Below are 21,825 nucleotides of genomic sequence, written 5' to 3'. Positions count from 1 at the left end.
TTGTATTTGTATTTCTTTGTATTTCTTTTTATCACAACAGATTTCTCTGTGTGAAATTCGGGCTGCTCTCCCCAGGGAGAGCACGTCGCTATACTACAACGCCACCCTTTTTTTCACACAGAGAAATGTGTTGTGATAAAAAAAGAAATACAAATAGAAATCTCCGAACCGACAGTGAGCAGACCTTTTCAAAATGGAGCGGGGTCTTTCTGGGGCCTTGAGCTTTGAGCCTCTCCAAATGCGGTACAGATTGAACAGTGTTCATGGCCAATAGAGAGGAGGATGGACGTGATCGTGGACACCGTGGGTTTGTGTGTGCATGCCATTCGTGTGTGTGTGTGTGTGTGTGTGTGTGTGTGTGTACGTGCATGCGAGTGAATGTCCACGCAAGTAAAAATTCCTAAAATCCTATTTGTGTGCACACCACGAATATGCATGTATTCGCGCGCGTTCGTGCATGCGTGCGTGCGTGCGTGTGTGTGTGTGTGTGTGTGTGTAGCATTGTGGGTATGTACGTGCATGCGAGTGAGTTCCATGCAGGTACAAAAAACATTCCCTGAACATCCTATCTGCGTCACGTTTTTGCGTATATTCGTGCTCGCATGCGCGTGTGTGTGTACGTTCATGCAAATGAGCGTCCACGCAAATATGAAAAAAACATACCCTCAAGGTTATATCCTATCGTATTTACTAGTTGTTTTTCTTGCTTCTTCTTTTAAAGAAAAAAAAACCCCACCCAAATATTTTTAACAATTATATGTGTTTCTGAAGTCATGTATAGATAAAATGCATTTTTATTTGCGTTTTATCTCTCAAACTTGCAGTGTAAAAAAAAAAAGAATTAAAAAGGTATGACTCTGCATAAACGGACATGACGAACATGTATAAATAAACCTCGACATAGCAAGAGAAAACTTTGTCTGTTCCTGAAGTCTGCAGTGCTCACATTGGTGAGTTTTGTCCTCAAGAGTTTTGCCCTGACACTTCTGCCGTGAGTCTTTGTTTCTTTGGTCTTTGCTTGTTTGCTTTTTATGTTTCCTTCCTTCATTCCTTTGACCTCTCTTTTTGTTTCTCAGTTATATATTTTCGGTTTTCTCTAAAAAAAAAAAACACAAACAAAAAACACCTTTATGTGGTCATCATTTTCCTTTCTCACAAAGCAAATTAATATTTATTCATGTATTTTTTTTCTTCTTCCTTGTTTTACTCTCTTTGATCTTTAATTGTGAAGAAGATAAACGATGTAATGCCGTCTTCTTACCAAACACAGCCAACGCTCCGGTAACTAGGAAGCGGTATTATGGTGTTTTTGGATCGGGATCGAGCCTCAACGAAATAAACCGTTAATGATCCAGAAATACGGCTTAATTTGGAAGACTTACAAACAAATTATAATTATTGGCATGACTATGAAGATTCATACTATGTTTAATCCAAATTTGGTATTGGTAGACAAAGTATTTCAAGAGAAAACGGCATTGTTAAAGTATACCATGAACACACAGACACACCCAAACGCGCGCGCGCGCGCGCGCACACACACACACACACACACACACACACACACACACACACACACACACACACACACACACACACACACACAAAACCACACATACACACGTACACACACACATCCGAACACTGGGTTATTGCATATACTCACTTTGCTTACACAAGTGAGACAATAAATAAATAAATAAATAAATATTCATATATAAGCACCCGCTGTAATCACGACCTCTTCCCTACTGTTGTGACAAAGAGCAACACAGCACAATACAATACAATGCAACGCAATACAGTACATTACAAGAGAGGCAAGGCCTTCAAGACTCACTTGTGATACACTTAAAAAAAAAAAAAATCTAATCGTTAAAATGTGTTCTGTATTTGTTATTATAAAGCTTCGCGTTAAAAAAAGAAGAAAAAAAAAGTCCTAACCAGATTCGAATTAAGTCCCCTAGCATAATTACAGAGTACTTTCCCTTTTTACTATCTGCACCAAAACGTTTGCAAAATAAATAAAACTTCCGTGCTTAGCAAAAGAAGTTCCTGTTTGAACAAAAAATGATAGTAATGACTGCTCTTGTTGTTGGGTCGAATATCAGATCAAAGTGCCAAGTTTAGAGAATACAAAAAAATATAAATATAACAGTAAATGCAGTTTGCATATGATTAGGCTTCTTTTTTTATTCTTTTTCTTTTTGTGCCCATCCCAGAGGTGCAATATTGTTTTAAACAAGATGACTGGAAAGAACTGAATTTTTCCTATTTTTATGCCTAATTTGGTGTCAACTGACAAAATATTTGCAGAGAAAATGTCAATGTTAAAGTTTACCACGGACACACACACACACACACAAACACAGACACACACACACACACACACACACACACACACACACACAACCGAACACCGGGTTAAAACATAGACTCACTTTGTTTACACAAGTGAGTCAAAAATACAACACAACACAACACAGTGCAACGCGATGCAATGTCACGCATTTCAATACAACACAAAACAACACAACACACATAAAACAGTACAGTCCATTGCAAAGCAATACAATGCAGTACAATACAATACATGGACCACTTTCGATACGCCTACCCCTGCTTTGCATTCAAGCTTTCTCTTTGATCTTTTCTTTTTTCTTTTCTTTTCTTTTCTTCCGTTCTGTTATTCTTTCACGCCTTTATTTTCTCTCCTTCAGTCTCGTGTTTTCTCACAGACCGACATCAAGATGAGGGTGGTGGTCATCGTGCTGGTGTTATGCACCCTGGTGACCCTGACATCATCTTCCTTTTTGATTCGTAAACGTAGCCATGGCCGTGTCCATAGCCATGGGTATGGGTATAAATACAACTACTTATACAAGAAGTTTGGCCTCTTCAAGAAAAAGCCGACCACGACCACATCGACGACCACCACTGCTTCTCCTACCACTGAAACAACTTCTACGACTGAAACATCCACTTCCACCACTGGACCAACTACTACAACCACTGGACCAACTACTACAACCACTGGACCATCTACTTCAACTCCCACCACTACTGTGAGTTCTCCGATTACGACATCTACACCCCCCATTGATACTTCTACTGCTACTACTACTACTACAACCACCACTGCTCCTCCTCCTCCTGTTCATCGTCGTCGTCGACGCCGTCGACATCATAGAGGATAAAAGTTCAGCAGATTGTCTGCAACAACAGAGGTAAGTCTGGGTTTTCTTTCTTTCTTTTTCCTTTTTTTCTTTTCCTGGTAGATGCAAGGCGTGGGATGGGGGGTGGGGGGTGAGGCGGTGGGGGGGGGGGGGGGGGGGGGGGGGGGAGGGGGGGGCCGGGGGGGGGGGGAGGGGCACTGCTGAGAAGAAGACCAATGGGTGAGGAAGTTTTGTTTTTTTTCTGGGGAGAGGGAGGGGGTAGGGGGTGCGGGAGGGTTGGGGAGGGGGGGGGGGCATATTTGTCCGACCGTAACTTTGAAATAATGTTTCTTTAGAGAAAGATACAGAAGGAAAGAACACACGAATCACCCTGTAATAAATAAAATACAATTTTTGTTATGAAATATTACGGAGAGAGCAGCAACTGTATTCATGTGCTGTTGTTGTTGGTGGTGGTGGTCGTGGGGTGGTGGTGGTGGTGGAGGTGGTGGTGGAGGTGGTGGTGGTGGTCGTGGTGGTGGAGGTGGTGGTGGTGGAGGTGGTGGTGGTGGTGGAGGTGGTGGTGGTCGTGGTGGTGGTGGTGGTGCTGATGCTGCTGCTGCTGATGATGATGATTGATGTTCAATTTATGTTTCAGGAAAAGGAGTGGTGACTACAGATATATATCGCATCAAACTGACGTCTTGTCTACACACTCCACGAATATCGAGACTTGTTGTTGTTGTTGTTAGTTTGACTGGATTTCCTGTTTCCTTCAATTGAATAGATCGAGAAAAACAAATCTGATTCAGCCCACAAATGAAACGGTGGTAAGAAAAATAAATCAGACTTGCATCGACTAAATCATTCGTTTCGATTGACTAAACAGCAGCCTGACTGAATGATTGATTGAGTGTTCGTGATCTGTCTGTCTGCCTGTCTGTCTGTCTGTCTCCCGTTTTCTGTCTGTTAGTCTGTCTCTGTGTGTCTCTGTCTTTGTGCTTGTTTTCTGTAGAAAGGAAAACACAGACAAACACACACACACACACACACACACACACACACACACACACACACACAAACAAGCATGTGCGCGCAGACACACACCTACACCCACATGCACAATGAGAAAGAGAGATGCATGGAGACACACACACACACACACACACACACACACACACACACACACACACACAAAGAGAGAGAACTCAAAACTTAGAACTCAAAACTTTTTTTTTTTTTTTTTGTTATTCAAGGATTAAGATTTTGGGCGTGGCCCATTCTTCCAACCTGTCCTTGCTGATCTACATCAGTTACAATGATAAATGAGAGCAGTATCACTTGCTCAAGGAGGCGTCACTGCGTTCGGACAAATACATATACGCGACACCACATCTGCCAAGCAGATGCCTGATCAGCAGCGTAACCCAACGCGCTTAGTCAGGCTTTGAGGGGAAAAACAAAAGCACCCCCCTCCCCCCGCGCACACAAAAAAACAACCCCAAACAATCCCACACACAAATAAAGAAGTAAATGAATGTTTAAATATATCATTAAAATAAAGCAAAAAAAAGAAAAAAAAAGAAAAACACACACCAAAAACCAAAGAAGTAAATGACTATTTGAAAAAAGTTAGAACAAATCAGAAAAATGATGATGATGATGATAATAAGATGAAAAAGACAATAATGATAATAAATGTAAAACACACACACACACACACACACACACACACACACACACACACACACATGCAGAACAGATATGCAACAAACATTCAGTTTCACAGATATAAAAGCACAAACAAACACACTTAATAAAACGTACACGAGCCCAGACATACACACACACATACCATCTCCCAAATTACCCTGCACCATCCCTCCTTCTCCCCCGCTCATTTCTAGGCTACACATCGCAGCTTTCACGGCACACATATGCACACGCACACGTACACGCACACACACACACACACATTCACTCATACAAGCACACACACATACGCCCATACCCCCTGCACCCCCCCTGCCCCTCCCCCCTCCCCCCACACACACATATGTGACACAGCACGCGAAAACCCGGCTAAAGTCGGAGTTTATAATTTTTTTTTTTTTACATTTGTAAAAAAAAAAAAAAAAAAAAAAAAAAAAAAAAAAAAAATCACAAATAGTAAAGAGTGGTAACTCTCTCCATTCATAAGGTATACAACTTCAAGTCAGTGCTGCTTACGCTACCGATTCAGCTAGCACACAGGTAAATAAAAGGTACATGGAACAAACCCAGAGACTTCCTTAAAAAAAAGGAAGCACGGGCATGTCCACACAGCAGCAAAGACAGAAGAAATGTGCAAACACAAATTAGCTTTTATTCAAGACTGGCATAGCCTCTTTAATCCTGAACAAGCCACACAGAACACAAAGACAAAACAGAACAAACACATGGTTGCCTCGGGAACGCTTTCACTTCACAGCCTAACTGTTGGGATTCGTTGAGCATTGCTGCGAGGCGCTCAGCAGATGATGTTTCCGAAGACGCCATGTCTGTTTACTTCACGCTGCGTCGATAATGAACACATCGGTCCTTCGATGATTTTTTGTGAGTCACACACACGACAGAACGAAACAACACGAATTAAAATATTCAACTGAAAGTCTGAACTTCCAATATTTTTTTTTCTTTCCAACTTTGATTCGGGAACTTGGCTAAATTCTAAGAATCGATGGGACACGGCTAAAATCGCAATTTACAGAGGGAAGCCAGTGAAACCGTTGAAAACCACCACCCTTTACCCACCAGGCGCCGTTACCGAGATGAGAAACCGCGCGGGACCCTCAGATTGACAGTCCAACGCTTTAACGTAAGGACATATTATTAGCGTTTACTACATTAGTACTTCTTCTTTTTCTGCGTTCGTGGGCTTCAACTCCCACGTTCACTCGTATATACGCGAGTGGGCTTTTTACGTGTATGACCGTTTTTACCCAGGCAGCCATACTCCGCTTTCGGGGGTGTGCATGCTGGGTATGTTCTTGTTTCCATAACCCACCGAACGCTGACATCGATTACAGGATCTTCAACGTGCGTGTTTGATCTTATGCTTGCGTATACACATTAAGGGGGTTCAGGCACTGGCAGGTCTGCACATACGTTGACCTGGGAGATCGTAAAAATCTCCACCCTTTACCCACCAGGCGCCGTCACCGTGATTCGAACCCGGGACCCTCAGATCGAAAGTCCAACTCTTTAACCATTCGGCTATGGCGCCCGTCACTACGTTAGTACAAAAACTGTTGAATACACAATTGATTATATTCATGATGTACATTTACATTCTCTGTATATATTCCTATAAACAATGTATACGCAAAGAAATGAATAAAAAGAATACCCGGGGACACCAAGGAGTCATGACGTGGGTGCGGCCCGGGCTCCTTGGGTTGCAAGGAGTTAAAGGCCGAAACATTTGACTGAGGGAGGGGGGCAGGGTGGTGGGTGAGGGGGCTGGGGGGGGATGGGGGGGGGCTTCTTCTCTGAAGACCTTGTACTGTCCAGCTCTTCCTTAAGTTCCTTATCACATAATTATGAACAATGTAAACGAAAAAAAAAAGTTTGAAAAGCAAAACAAAAATAACCTTCACGTGTTGGCCCTTTTTCCACAGGGTTTGTCATTTTGTCCCACAGGGTCTGGAGGTCAGGACTCTCAATAGCCTTGGCTGGAAGCCTGACCAGGTGATGGCAAACACTGAAATACAGGAAATTCTGACATATTCAAATATATACGTAAACATGCACATATATACAGCATCATGATACCTGCATGCATGATAAAAAAAAAAGCATATACACATTCAAAATAAACAACCACATCATGAACACACACACACACACACACACACACACACACACACATATATATATATATATATATACAAATGGAATTATACATATTTAAATTGTGTATGAAGAGAAAGAGAAAGGCGAAGAAGGGAGAGAGAGTGGTTGCAGACAGACTGTGACAGAGAGACAGGGACAGAAGAGAGAGAATTTCGAGCAGATTATTTTTTCCGATCTCCTCGGTCAACAAATGTGCAGACCTGTTAGTGCCTGAACCCCCTTCGTGTGTATACGCACGCAGAAGATGAAATACACACGTTTAAAGATCCTGTAATCTATGTCAGCGTTTGGTGGGTTATGGAAACAAGAACATACCCATGATGCCCCCACCCCCACCCACCCCAAACCCCCTCCACCCTGACAACGGAGTATGGCCGCCTACATGATGGGGGTAAATGAACAAAACGGTCATGCACGTAAAATTTTACGTATCAGTCTGAGTGTGTATGTGCGCATGCCTGAAATCTGATTGAATGACACAGGAAACGAATGATAAGCGCCCAATGGCAGCCGTCACTCGACCCTACCCAGGTAAGCAGCCTGTTGTGCAAATGAGTTTGTAAAGCGCTTAGAGTCTGGTATTCGACCAAGGATAGGCGTTGTATAAGAATCAATATCATCATCATCATCATCATCATCAACCTATTCCATAAAATTAGAACGATATACATTTTTTTCTTTTAAAGCTCCCCCCCCCCCCCGCCCTGTTCCCTTCCCTCCTCCCTAACATGAAGGTCATATTTCTCTCATTGAAACATCATTATTTTTGACAATTTTGCACAACTCACATATGTCACTATAGAAAAAAAAACACAAAAAAAACAAACAAACATTATTAAGACATTAAGCAACTGCAATGTACTTCAGTGTTAATTAACTTACAAGGTTATTTCTGTTTCATAATACACAAAGAACAAAAAGAAAGAAAGAAAAAAACGAAGAAAAAACCAACTGTTCATCTGACGTAAAAAAAAAAAAAACCCACATAAAAAACCAAACAAAAAAACAAACAAAAAAACCACAAAAAAAACCCAACAGCAACAACAACAACAAACCTGGCATGTATCAAACACATTCGACCCATTCATACAATTAAATAACGTCTGTAATTAACGTCTTGTAAGACACTCACTGCATTTCTCAAATTTACATTTATAGATGTACATTTGACCAAGAAGCATTATCAGGTCAAAAACTGTGTCAGTGCGTACACTTTGAGCAATGCCAAACAGTTCCGTGTCTTCAGTTATTTTAATGTTGGTACATGTTACACAGTTCACCTCCAGTAACTCTTCAAAATTCATGCCCAAAGTGTTTTGAATGTTCGCAGCTCCAGAATATGTGCTCAATGTTGTCCTTTTCATTGCTACAAAAATCTCAGTATTCCTTTCTATGAAATATCTGTTTCCAATTTGTCAGACCACGATGGACAAGAATTTGGAAGTGTCATCTGATATATGATACCAGAATGTCACAGAATAATCTGGTTCCTTTTGGTACTGAATTTATAATTTTGCACATACTGGGGGTATCATATGCACAGTTATTTGTCATGCTCAACTTTTTCTGTTGTACTTCTTTTTTCCTTTTCTTTTTCTTTTGCTGCCCCATCATCTGCACCATTTCAGTGGCATTACTCCCACGTCGCTCATTTTAGATTATCTCATACACGGCCACACCCGGGTTCGTCCGTTGCAGTCCCAGCGTCAGCAGTCCACAGGTAGCCATCGATGTTAGGTTACCAGGAGGCCACACACCAGAGGAGACCCTGCACTGCTGCTGAGTCACTTCGGTGGTGTTCAGTGGTGCCTGTTCTGATTTAACGTACTTAGGACACCACCTACTAAGCCCCCTACTAACGACAATAATGGCTTAGTCGCGGAGCCAGACTGAGTGAGCGTCCCTCCCAGAGTGGAGACCGCCACCACGTCCCCCAAACAACAGTCCCCCATGAATCTGCCGACACTGAAGACATTGACAGGACTCACCCCAAGCACAGAAGTGGAGGGGCATCAAAACTGAGGTCACCATGAGAGCAGGGCATGAAAGGCCACAGACTTTGAGACTGTTTTGTTTATATTGATGATGATGAAGGAGGAGAAGGATGACGATGACGATGTTGCTATGGAGGTCCATTTTGGTTTGGGACTGCGTGACAAGGCTGTACTCTACGCTTCCTGTCATAATGATATCCCGGCGTTAACCAGGCCCGAGAGATACAGACACTTGCAGTGTTGGTCAGGTAATTAGAGCAACACACCCAAAGACGCATCCTTGAAGTGGATGACACTCGACTGTGTGGTCCCAGTCTCCCCATTTAAGCCCACAGCACACTCAACTCTGGGTAGGAGCCGACCACGGGCCGAAAAACCCACCTCCGCTGGGATTCGAACCCGCGTCCTCCCAGCCGTCAGTCCGCGACGCTAACCACTTCGTAACGGCATATTTTGTAATAGATGTTTTGCAGCTTTTAAATGCTATAAAATGTAAATTCACTCCGTATATCCTATCAACCTCATCTTGCGTGAGGAAAGTTCCGTAACTTGTTAAAAAAATGCGCAATACAGTAAACTCTCTAAAGAATCCATTGATTATAATCTATCACGTTAGTTTCATTTTTTAAAAAAGATTCATTGAAGAATATTGGTTCAGAAAGTGGCTCAGTTTTTGAATGGCACTGTGGTGGTGAGGTGTTCTTTCTCCTCAGAACCCCACCCCCACCCCCCTCCCCTCTGACCCCTCCCCCCCTCTCAATATCATGTTTTGTACATTCTATATTTTGATATATCACATGAATGAAAACAGTATCAGTATCACTAGCTCAAGGAGGCGTCACTGAGTTCGGACAAATCCGTATACGCTACACCACATCTGCCAAGCAGATGCCTGACCAGCAGCGTAACCCAACGCGCTAAGTCAGGCCTTGAGAGGAAAAAAAAGGATACATAAATAATGAATGAATGAATGAAAACAAAGCAAACTCAATGCATATAACTAGAATACATTCTTTCTTCTTCTTTTTTCTCTCTTTTTTTCCCCTCCCTTTTCCTCCTGTCTTCTTCACTCCCTTTCTCCCCCCCCTCCCCCTTCCTCTCTCTCTCTTTCTCATCCTTCCCTCCTTCTCTCACTCTTTCTTTTTTTTTTTTTTCTTTTTGATGGTGTGTATGACAATGTCTCGTTTTTCTCTATATATTCCTTCTCATTTCTTTTAACACACATACGCACTCATGCAAAAATCGCGTGCGCGGGCAAACACACACACACACACGCACACACACACGCGCGCGCACACACATACACACACGCACACACACACACACACACACACACACACATATATATATATATATATATATATTCAACACACACTCCATGCCCAAAGTATATATATATATATATATATATATATATATATATATATATCTTCTCATTTGGTTCCTGAACCTCCAATATGATACAAAGCCTCAAAACTCAAGAGCATGGAACATTACAAATAGAGAAGATAATATCAAGACCTTTAAAAATGATTTAAGAAACGACAACAACAACAGCACATACTATAACACGTCTATCATCAGTAGTATACACACACACACACACACACACACACACACACACACACACATACATTTTCATACATGCACACACACACACACACACACACACACACACACACACGCACGCACGCACACACAGATACATATATATATATATATATATATATATATACATGTGCATATACACACACACACACACACACACATGCATAGGCATACATACATACCTACATTCATACATACATACATATATACACATGCACGCACACTGACACATACATAAAAGCAGATAAATAAATAGAGAAAGGCCTGGGTCTGTCACTTTCTCTCAAAGGTAATATATGGAAGGAAGCATGGATCAAACAGCAACATTCTTATAGACTCTGTTTCAGCAACAACTTGACAGAGTTGGGGGGGGGGGGGGGGGGGAATGGGGGGTGCGTTTGTGGGGTCGGATGGGGGGGGGGGCGTTTGTGGGGTCGGATGGAGGGTGGGGGTGGGACGTTTGTGGGGTCGGATGGGGTGTGTGTGTGGGGGGGGGGGGGGCGAGATGAAATGGGGAAGGTGGGTTTGTTGGGGGATGCGGCTGCGGAAGAATGGGGGGTAGGGGGGGAGTACACGGGGGTAGGAGTAGGGGTGGGGATAGGGGTGGAGGAGGGGTCAGTACTATTTTTGACAGTACCATACATTAAAGGAGATGTATTCTTTGTAAAGTTACATACAAAAAAAAAAAAAAAAAAAAAAAAGTGCCATTCAAGAACGTGCTGAATACATTTTTTTTTACATTAAAAAAAAAATCTATCAATTCTTCAGCCATTCCATAAACCTAGAAATGATAATGAAAAAAAAAAAAGAAGAAAAGAATGAAAGAAAACAAAAGAAGGGATAACAGACATAACATTGTACATTCGTCAGCCTTATCATTTAAAAGAAAACAAAACAACGACAACATTCGATTGAATCAAATCAAAATCATCAGCACATGTGGAAAACAAAACAAAACAAAAAACAAACAAAAAACCCCAAAAAACCCCCCCAAAAAAACCCACCCCCAACAAATAAAAAAAAAAGAAGAAGAAAAAGATACTTAACCACCTTTGTCTTCCCTAACATTGGTCATCCATTGGTGTGTGTGTGTGTGTGTGTGTGTGTGTGTGTGTGTGTGTGTTTAGCTAGACTACAGTGTGACATGCGGAGGACAAGGCAACAACATTCAACTAATACAAGTGGAAATGAAATCTAAAAGATTCTTTTTTTTTCTTTTTTCTTTTTTCTTCTTTTTTACTGATCTGGTATAACTTCCTATGGTTTGGTTGTTTTTTGTTTGTTTGTTTGTTGTTGTTTTTTTGTCTCTCTCCCTTAATCATAGAATATACAATACACAATTGTTATGTCATTTGACACTGCATTTTTTTTTTTTTTTTTTTTTTTAATTCTATTTTCCCCCAAGGCCTGACTAAGCTCGTCGTTTGCTGGACAAGTTTTTTGCTTAGCATATGTGGTGCAACGTGAATATATCTATATCTATCTATCTATCTATCTATCTATCTATATATATATATATATATATATATATATATATATACATATATATATATATATTATAGTCAGTCGTGTCCGACTATGACCATCAAAACAGCAGAGGAGGCAACTGCTGTTCCGACTATCTGGGCTAGAATTTGATTATAGTGGAGAGTGTCTTGCCCAAGTACATCGCCACTCTCTCGGCCAAGAGGGTTTTAGGACAGTCGGCGTTGGGATGGTTCCCAGAGGCCAACTAGTCCACAAGGCTGTAGCACTAAGAGCCAGTGCATATTTTGCCTCCTACTTTGAGAGTCATAGTCCTTCACAAAAGACGAAGCTGTAAATGGTTTCCCATTGACTGGAGAAACCATTGACAATACAGCTCTCACTTTGCTGTTGGCTCAAATGTAAACTAATGTCAATCTGTGATATAAGCCGAGTGTTGGGCATGAATTTGGCCAAATAGCAGTGACGCCTTCTTGGGTAACTGAACTGAACTGAACTGAACTCTGGATGATATCTATGCATGGGACTTATCACACACCCTCTTCTCTCCTCTGTCTGTCTGAACAGACCTTTTCAAAATGCATGAGAGTTGGGTTGTTTTTTTGTTTGCTCTTGGGCCTTTCCGAACGAGGGATGGACTGAACAACGTTCATGGCGCATGCAGACGGGGGATGATGGAAGTGTTTATGACCACCGTGTATTTTGTGTGCACGACATGTATGTGCGTGCATTCGTGCGTGCGTGCGCGCGTGTTGTCAGTGTGTAAATGTGTTTGTGCATTATAGGCATGTATATGCGTGCGAGTGAGTGTCCACGCAAGTATAAAATAAACAACACCCCCCCCTCCCGCCACCCCCACGCCCCCCACCCCCTGACATTTATCTCCTGCTTGTTTCATATAAAATACATATTGCTTTTTGTAGCAAGCGTCCGTGTTTTAAAGTTAAATACAAAACAAAACTTTTACTTGCTTTTGATTCTCCTAGCTTCCCGTGTTAGGAATAAGCAGAAAGAATGACGCTGCACAAACGGACTGGACGGACTTATATAAATAAAAACCTCGACGTAGGTAAGAACGCAACTCACCTGTTCCTGAAGTCTGCCGTGCTGAATTGTCCGAGTTTTTCCCTGACACTTCTGACGTGAGTGACTTCTTTGGTCTTTGTTTGTTTGTTTCTTTTGTTTCTTTCGTTTTGTTTCTCAGTTTCATATTTTTGGATTTCCCTTTAGAAATAAAAACTATTTCTGTGATCACCATTTAATTTGTTTTTTTCTTTCCATTTTGTTGAATAATATTTTTTTTCGTAGTAGACATCCTTTAGTCTCGGAAGACTATGGAGTTGCGCTCTAGGTGTTTATTCTCTGGTACAGCGTCAGGTGTGGCTGGCCAGTCCGACGCGGGAATGACAGTCCCTGTGGGAGAGGGCACAGATGAAGTCTGACGCTGGTCTGTCTGCCTGGGCTGCAGCCTTTCTTCTCATTCTCTTTTCCTCGTGCTGCTGAGCGAGTGTCTCTTCGAACTTGGAAAGACCTTTCTGCACAGTCTGTCTCCAGGCTGACCGTTCGAGGGCTGTTGCTTCCCAGTTGTTCTGGTCGATGTTCAAGGCTTTTAGGTCCCTCTTGCACACGTCTTTGAATCGCAGCTTTGGTCTGCCTGTGGGACGTTTTCCCTGCACAAGTTCTCCGTAGAGGAGGTCTTTAGGGATCCGTCCGTCGTCCATGCTCACGACATGGCCGAGCCAGCGCATACGTCTCTGTTTCAGCAGCGTGTACATGCTGGTGCATCCAGCACTTTCCAGGACAGTGTTGTTTGGGACCTTGTCCTGCCAGGTGGTATTCAGAATGCGTCGGAGGCTACGCATATGAAAAGCATTGAGCTTTCGCTCTTGTCGGGCACGCAAAGTCCAGGACTCGCTGCCATACAGGAGGGTGCTCACGACGCAGGCTCTGTAGATCTGGATCTTTGTGTGCTCGGTCAGCTTGCTGTTGTTCCATGCTTTCTTTGTCATTCTGGTCATGGTGGTAGCTGCCTTGCCGATGCGCCTGTTGAGCTCTGCGTCAAGTGAGAGGGTGTCTGACATAGTTGAGCCCAGATAAACGAAGTCGTGGACGACATCCAGTTCATGGTCATTGATGCTGATGGCTGGGGGAGAGTCAACATCTTGTCCCATGACCTGTGTTTTCTTCAAGCTAATGGTAAGCCCGAAGTCTTGGCAGGCATCGCTGAAGCGAGTCATGAGCTGCTGTAGGTCCTCGGCTGAGTGGGCAGTTACTGCTGCGTCGTCTGCAAAGAGGAAGTCACGCAGGCACCTCAGCTGGACTTTAGTCTCGGCTCTTAGTCTGGAGAGGTTGAAGAGCTTTCCATCTGTCCTGGTTCAGAGGTAGATACCTTCAGCTGCAGGACCAAATGCGTGTTTCAGCATCACAGTAAAGAAGATTCCAAACAGGGTGGGAGCCAGGACGCAACCCTGTTTCACTCCGCTCCGTATGTTGAAGGCAGCTGATGTTGAGCCGTCAAAGACGACGGTGCCTTTCATGTCCTCGTAGAAGGATCTGATGATGCTGAGAAGTTTGGGTGGACATCCGATCTTGGGAAGGATCTTGAAGAGGCCATCCCTACTGACCAGATCGAAAGCCTTTGTGAGGTCTGTGAAGGCAACGAAGAGTGGCTGCCTTTGCTCCCTACATTTCTCCTGAAGTTGTTTGAGGGAGAAGATCATGTCTATAGTGGATCTGTTGGCACGGTAACCGCACTGCGATTCAGGGTAGACTTGCTCTGCAAGTACTTGGAGCCTCTTCAGTACTACTCGTGCAAAGGCTTTCCCAACGATGCTTAGGAGGGATATGCCGCGATAATTATTGCAATCACATCTGTCACCTTTGTTTTTGTACAGTGTGACGACGTTAGCATCCCTCATGTCTTGTGGTACTTCGCCTTCACTCCAACAGAGGCAGAGGATTTCATGCAACTCGGTGATGAGTGTCTCTTTGCAGCACTTCAGTACTTCGGCGGTACGTCTTTCCCTGGTGCCTTACCAGAGGCAAGAGAGTCCAGGGCTTCGCTAAGTTCATCTGTGGTTGTTCTCTGTCAAGCTCTTCCAGCTCTGGTAGGCACTCTATGGCATTCAGGGCATCTTCTGTGACTACATTTTCCCTTTCATATAGTTCAGTGTAGTGTTCTACCCAGCGCTCCATCTGTTGTTCTCTGTCTTGAATCACCTCCCCTGTAGCTAATTTCAAAGGGGCAGTTTTCTTTTGCTTGATGCCGTCATACATCGCCTTGATGTTGCCTGTGTCAGCTGCGATCTGAATATGGGAACAGAGCTGAAGCCAATAGTCGTTGGCGCATTTCCTGGCACACTGCTGGAATTTGCTGCGAGCAGCACGGAGAACCTGGAGGTTCTACTCAATGGGATTGGTTTTGTATGCTGTCAAGACGTTTCTCTTGGCCTCGATGACTGGTGTCATTTCTTCTGAGTGGGCGTCGAACCAATCAGCTGACTTGCTGGTCTTTTTGCCAAAGGTGGACATGGCAGCGTTGTAGACAGCATCTCTGAAGTGTTCCCATCGGTCTTGGGCATTTGCAGTGGGTGGGCCAGGGAGAGAATCCTCCAACAAACGCGCAAACTCCTCCACTTTTCTTTGATCGCGTGTTTTGCTGGTGTCGATGCGAGGTCGGCCCTCCTTTCTCGTACGGTGCAGTCTCTTCGCGCGGAGCTTCACACTGCTGCACACCAAAGAGTGGTCAGTGTCACAATCGGCGCTCTGGTAGCTGCGAGTGATCTTGATGTTGGAAAGGTTGACACGTCTGGTGAGGATCAGGTCGAGCTGATGCCAGTGTTTGGATCGCGGGTGTCTCCAAGAGACTCGATGCTGAGGCTTCGTGTTGAAGAAGGTGTTACTGATGCACAACCCATGATGACAGCAGAGCTCTAGCAGGCACTGGCCATTCTCGTTCATTTTCCCAGTGCGAACTGACCCAAGCAGGTGGGCCAGGAGTTGTGATCGACACCTACTCTGGCGTTGAAATCACCGGCGTTGAACAGTAGTTCTCTGTTAGGAATTCTCCTTATAGCAGCATTGAGGTCGTCATAAAACTTGTCTTTTGCTTCTGCTGTGGATGCCAAAGTTGGTGCGTAGGCACTGATTAGACTGACTGGTCCTGAGGATGTTTGGAGTCGGAGAGACAGGATTCGCTCTGTTCCTTCTGCTGGTGGGGTTATGGACCCCAACAATCTGTTTCTAACTGCGAATCCCACGCCGTGTTCTCTGACCTCGCCTGATGGTTTGCCCTGCCAGAACAGGGTGAAGTCTCTCTCCTTCACAGATCCTGTTTCTGGGAGCCTGGTTTCTTGAAGGGCGATGATGTCCATCTGCAGTCTGCTCAGTTCTCTGTCGATGACGGCTGTCTTGCGAGAATCATTTACTTCCTGCAGGTGGTCAGAAAAGCCTGGTGTCATTGTCCTTACGTTCCACGTGCCCAATTTCAGGGCGGGAGTTTTCATTTTTCTGTTGCCTGGTGCACAGTTGTCGATCAGCTTGTCGGTTTTCACCCTAAACCCCACGCACCCAGTGAGGCTAACGGCCCGTGGCGGGGCAGCACCTTACTGGCTGGGGACTGCCCAGCTTAAGGCGGGCGGTGGCTGCCCAGTGAGATGCGATGACGCCCCCCACCGTCTGAAGCAGGCCCTGGCGTCTGCCAATTGAGTATGCAGACTTATAACCGGTAGACTGCTACTTCCCTTGTTTTGTCGACGCTGCGAAGCGAAGCTGGAGTGATCTCTCCAGAGCGCAAAGCCTGGGTAAGTAAGTATGGAGGGCAAGCTGTTACCCATGCAGCAGACCCCCCCTCTCCACGTCGCTGGAATGGTCCATTGGAAAGGCAAGCGCCGATACACATGGTTCCAGTGCCGTCGCAGGAGTTGCCATAACGTTGCTGTATACAACCTCGGACTGCCTTGGGGACTCCGGCTCCGGATTTTTCCTCAGGGTTGACTCGCGAAGCCTTTCCTATGAGTGGGTATGGCCCTAAGGCAGCGGAGGTTTGAAATCAGAGTTTTCCTTACTCTTAGATGAGCTGTCTTCCCAGACTGATGAGCCCCATCTACCCAAAGCACTGGTTTTCAGGCGCCAGGTAACCCGCCTTCACCCCTTCTATCAGTAGTAGCAGTTCCGCCGGGCTTATATCTAAGCCACACGAGCAGGCTAGGAGCTGGACTTAGTTGTCAGAGGCTGTTGGAGACGCGCGCCGTGAGGGGCATCTTATAGACAATGGGAGCTTGTCCCCATTGCCACCCCTCGGCTATGACAACCTTGGATCCAATTTTTTTTTCCGTAGTGTTTTTGTTTGTGATCTTCAGGTGTATTTTCTTCATTTCTTCTTTAGAAACAAAATAGTTCCAGTGGTCATCATTTTTTTTTTTTTTTTTTGAACAATATTTCTTTTCATATTATCTTTTTTGTGATTTTCAGGTGTATTTTCTCCATTTCTGTGTGTGCGTGGTGTGGGTGTGTGTGTGTTATCACACGGAAAGAAGGGAGGTAGGGGGTGAAACAGAGGGAATGCTTGTGAATATCAGTAGTGTTGGAAAGTCTTTATGTATGTTTTAGAGGAAATGAAAATAGTCTATTACAAGAAATAAAAAGTTTAAAGAGATGGTGATGTGCAATAATCGAGGTGTTATAGAAGGGAAATTAGGAGTATGCATATCAACAAGTATGTGTGTGTGTGTGTGTGTGTGTGTGTGTGTGTGTGTGTGTGTGTGTTGGGGAAGGGGGGGGGGGGGGGGAAGGGGCGGGCGCGTGGAGGAGAGGGTCTCGTCTTTTCCTCTTCTTACTCTTTTAAGTGCTTGGCAGTCTTTACTTCATTTTCTTTGTCTTTCTCTCCCACTATCTTTGCTTTTTCCTCAGCCTCTAACTTTATTTCTTTCTTCCTTTTTTTTTTCTTTTAGAAATCAAATGATTCGGTCGTATTTCCGGTCGCATTTCGGTGACATGGGTGCTCCACCTGACTGGTGCTTTAATGCGACATTGGCCATACCCCCCCCCCCCCCCACCCGCCCCCCCTCCCGCGCAAAAAAGTCCCAGACAAACTCAACCCATATTGTAAATCATTTTTGTACAGTCGTATTATGATGGAAGAGCTATCTTTCTTTTTCTTTTTTTTTTTTTTTTGCTCCCCCCCCCCCTCCCCTCCCCCCCCCCCCCCCATTCATCTGCATCGTTTCAGTGGCATTACTCCCACGCCTCTCATGTAGATTAGATTCCCCCATACATACACGGCACCACCCGAGTTCGTCCGTCACAGTTCCAGCGTCGGCAGTCCGCAGGGAACCATCGATGTTAGGTCCCAGGAGGCCACACACCAGAGAAGACCCTGCACTGCTGCTGATCTGACCATGAAATTACATTATCATTTCAATTGCAAAGAGAAACTGAATCTAGCTGTGGATCTAACCATGAAATTTACATTAACATTTCAACTGCAAGGAGAAACTGAATTTAGCTGTGGATCTAACCATGAAATTTACATTATCATTTCAATTGCAAGGAGAAAACTGAATCTAGCTGTGGATCTAACTATGAAATTTACATTATCATTTCAATTGCAAGGAGAAACTGAATCTAGCTGTGGATCTAACTATGTAATTTACATTATCATTTGAATTGCAAGGAGAAACTAAATTTAGCTGTGGATCTAATCATGGAATTTACATTATCATTTCAACTGCAAAGTGAAAAAAAAACCTTTTTGAAACACACATTTACTATCTTTATAGATTTTGAAACTGAAAGCAACAGATTTCTCGACTTTCTTCTTCTTCTTCTTCTGTGTTCATGGGCTGCAACTCCCGCGTTCACTCCTATGCGCACGAGAGGGCTTTTACGTGTTTGACCGTTTTTACCCCCCCCCCCCCCCCACCCCGCAGCCATACTCCGTTTTCAGGGGTGTGCTTGCTTGGTATGTTCTTGTTTCCATAACCCACCGAACGCTGACGTGGATTACAGGATCTTTAACGTGCGTTATTTGATCACTCGGCTATTGTGCCCGTCTCTCGACTTTGAAAACTTCAGTCTGTTCCATCATGATCTATGGTGGAACGGTTTACTTCCATTGTCCGGACATCCGGCGTATGTACAGGGGACGTAATTCGAGTCATGTTACGCACAACAAGTGTTTCTGTCCGTAAGAGCGAGCGAGCGAGCGAGAGAGAGAGAGAGAGAGAGAGAGAGAAGAACTGGCCCCAATGTTGTTGTTTTTTTGTGCTATTTTTGAAGGGTTTTTAATTTCTCTCATCCGAAACCTACGCCCACTCCAACCTACACACACACACACACACACACACACACACACACACACACACGCACACACACACACACATATATTTAACTTATATAATTGTCCAAGTTTTCGCCTGCAGTGCCTTCTTCATGGGAAACAGATGCACATAATTCTATGTTCTCTCTCTGTCTCTCTCTGTCTCTGTCTGTCTGTCTGTCTGTCTCTCTCTCTCGAGCGACTCTATGGTATACAGACAGACAGACAGACAGACAGACAGACACACACACACACACACACACACACACACACACACATATATATATATATATATATATATATATATATACAGAGAGAGAGAGAGAGAGAGAGAATCTGAGCTCTAGTTTGTAGTGTTGGGCGTGTGCTCTTTTGTTTGTGCTTTCATATTTATGAAACTGCATGTTCGTTGCATATCTGTTGTGCATGTGTTTGTGCGTGTGTGTGTGTGTGTGCGTGCGTGCGTGCGTGCGCGCGCGATCGCGTGTGTGTGTGTGTGTGCGTGTGTGTGTGTGTGTGTGTGTGTGTGTGTGTGTGTGTGTGTGTGCTTGTCTGTGTGTATGTATGTCCGTATGTTTATTTACGTTTATTGGCTTATTTGTTTATTTATTAATTATTATTATTATTCTTATTATTATTGTATTTTCATTCTATTTTTCCCCTGCATTGCATTCTGTTTCATTATCTATCTGCTCAGTTTTTTATGTTATTGGTTGATCGATTGACTGATTGAGTGACTGAATGGTTGATTGATTTAATGATCTATCCATTTATTTGTTTATGCACTTTTTGTTTTTCTGGGGGGGGGGGGGGGGTCACCTGACTAAGCGCGTTGGGTTACGCTGCTGGTCAGGCATCTGCTTAGCAGATGTGGTGTAGCGTATAAGGATATGTCCGAACGCAGTGACGCCTCCTTGAGCAACTGAACTGAACTGAACTGAACTGAACTAAACTGTCTCGTTCTTCCGCAGACCGACATCAAGATGAAGGTGGTGATCATCGCACTGGTGTTGTGCGCCCTGATGGCCCTGGCATCAGCTGGATTCCCCCCCCATAAACGTGGGTTTAAATTCTTCTTCCACAAGAAGCACATCCACTTCAAGAAGCACAGCCTCATCCACAAGAAGAAGACCACGACGACGACGACGACGACCACAACCCCTGCAACCACCACCACCCCATCTATCACTACCACGAGTGTTCCTACGACTTCTACTACCATCACCACTACTACGAAAAAACCCCCGAAACATCGTCCTTTTCATAAATCTTTCCATAAATCATTCCGCGGATAAAGTTCCGAATGTCTGCAACGACAGAGGTAAATCTGATCTGGGTTTTCTTTTCTGTTCTTTTCTGTTCTGTTCTATTGTCTTTTTCTTTAAAAAAAAAAAAAAAAAAAAAAGTTCTGGTAGGAATGGGCAGTGGGGTTGGAAGCATTGCCAAGAAAAAATATCAATTATGGGATGAGAATTGGGTTGTGGGGGAGGAAGAGTTATTCACAGAAAGATATAGAAGGAAAGAATGAAAAAATAAACGAATCACTCCTAAGTAAATTTCTTACGTTCTTGACTCGCTTGTGTAAACTTAACATTGTTATTTTCTCTGGAAATACTTTGTCTGCCATTACCAAATTTGGCTTAAACATAGTTAGTAGGAAAACAATCTTCATAGTCATGCCAATAATAGGTTGCAAGTCTCCCAAATTAAGCCGTATTTCCGGATCATTGACGGCTTATTTTGTTGAAGTTCGTTCCGGAATCCGAAAACACCATATTGCCACTTCCCAATTGCAGGAACGTAGGCTATACTTGGCAAGAATACGGCATGACCGCGTTTTTCTTGTTCGCAATGAGAAAAGAAATACAAATTCTGGACAGAACATATATTAAAACACCGTTGATGTGCTTACTGTATTTGAATATTCTAATGCGGACACTAAATTAACTGAATGAACATAAAAGAAAAAAAATGAATTGACCATTTCACTGAGTGTCAGATGGTCTTCTCTCTCTCTCTCTCTCTCTCTCTCTCTCTCTCTCTCTCTCTATATATATATATATATATATTCTGTTTCTTTTAATCTATTTCTTTCAATGTCACAAGTGAGTCTTGAAGGCCTTGCCTCTCTTGTTATTATTTACTGTTGTTGTTGCTGCTGCTGATCGATGCTCAATTTATGTTCCAGCAAAGGAAGAGTATGGCGACTACTGACATATATGGCATCAAGCTGAAGTCCTGTCTTTACCCTCTACGAATGTCGACATTTATTCTTTTATTTATTTTTTTGGATAGTTGGACTATATTTCCGGTTTGAATCAAATGAATAGATAACCCCCCAACCCCCGCCTCCACTCCTCAACCCCCCCCC

General features: G+C 43.7%; 2 long non-coding RNA genes across 3 annotated transcripts; both read left to right on the top strand.

Moving 5' to 3' along the window:
- The first annotated feature begins 909 nt into the window (after positions 1-909).
- On the top strand, positions 910-4,019 carry LOC143276308 (uncharacterized). 2 transcript variants are annotated; one of them, XR_013053544.1, is made up of 3 exons: positions 910-991; positions 2,739-3,227; positions 3,814-4,019. It is a non-coding gene; the product is annotated as an uncharacterized LOC143276308 (long non-coding RNA). The 2 variants fall into 2 exon arrangements; XR_013053545.1 differs by having other exon boundaries at positions 919-991; positions 2,721-3,227.
- A 9,137-nt stretch (positions 4,020-13,156) lies between these two features.
- LOC143276307 (uncharacterized) lies at positions 13,157-21,825 on the top strand. The gene is made up of 3 exons (XR_013053543.1): positions 13,157-13,278; positions 20,426-20,775; positions 21,643-21,825. It is a non-coding gene; the product is annotated as an uncharacterized LOC143276307 (long non-coding RNA).

The sequence above is a fragment of the Babylonia areolata genome, chromosome 31 (genome assembly GCF_041734735.1).
Source record: "Babylonia areolata isolate BAREFJ2019XMU chromosome 31, ASM4173473v1, whole genome shotgun sequence".
Classification (NCBI taxonomy): Eukaryota; Metazoa; Mollusca; class Gastropoda; order Neogastropoda; family Buccinidae; genus Babylonia; species Babylonia areolata.
This window is presented reverse-complemented; position numbering and strand designations above follow the sequence as displayed.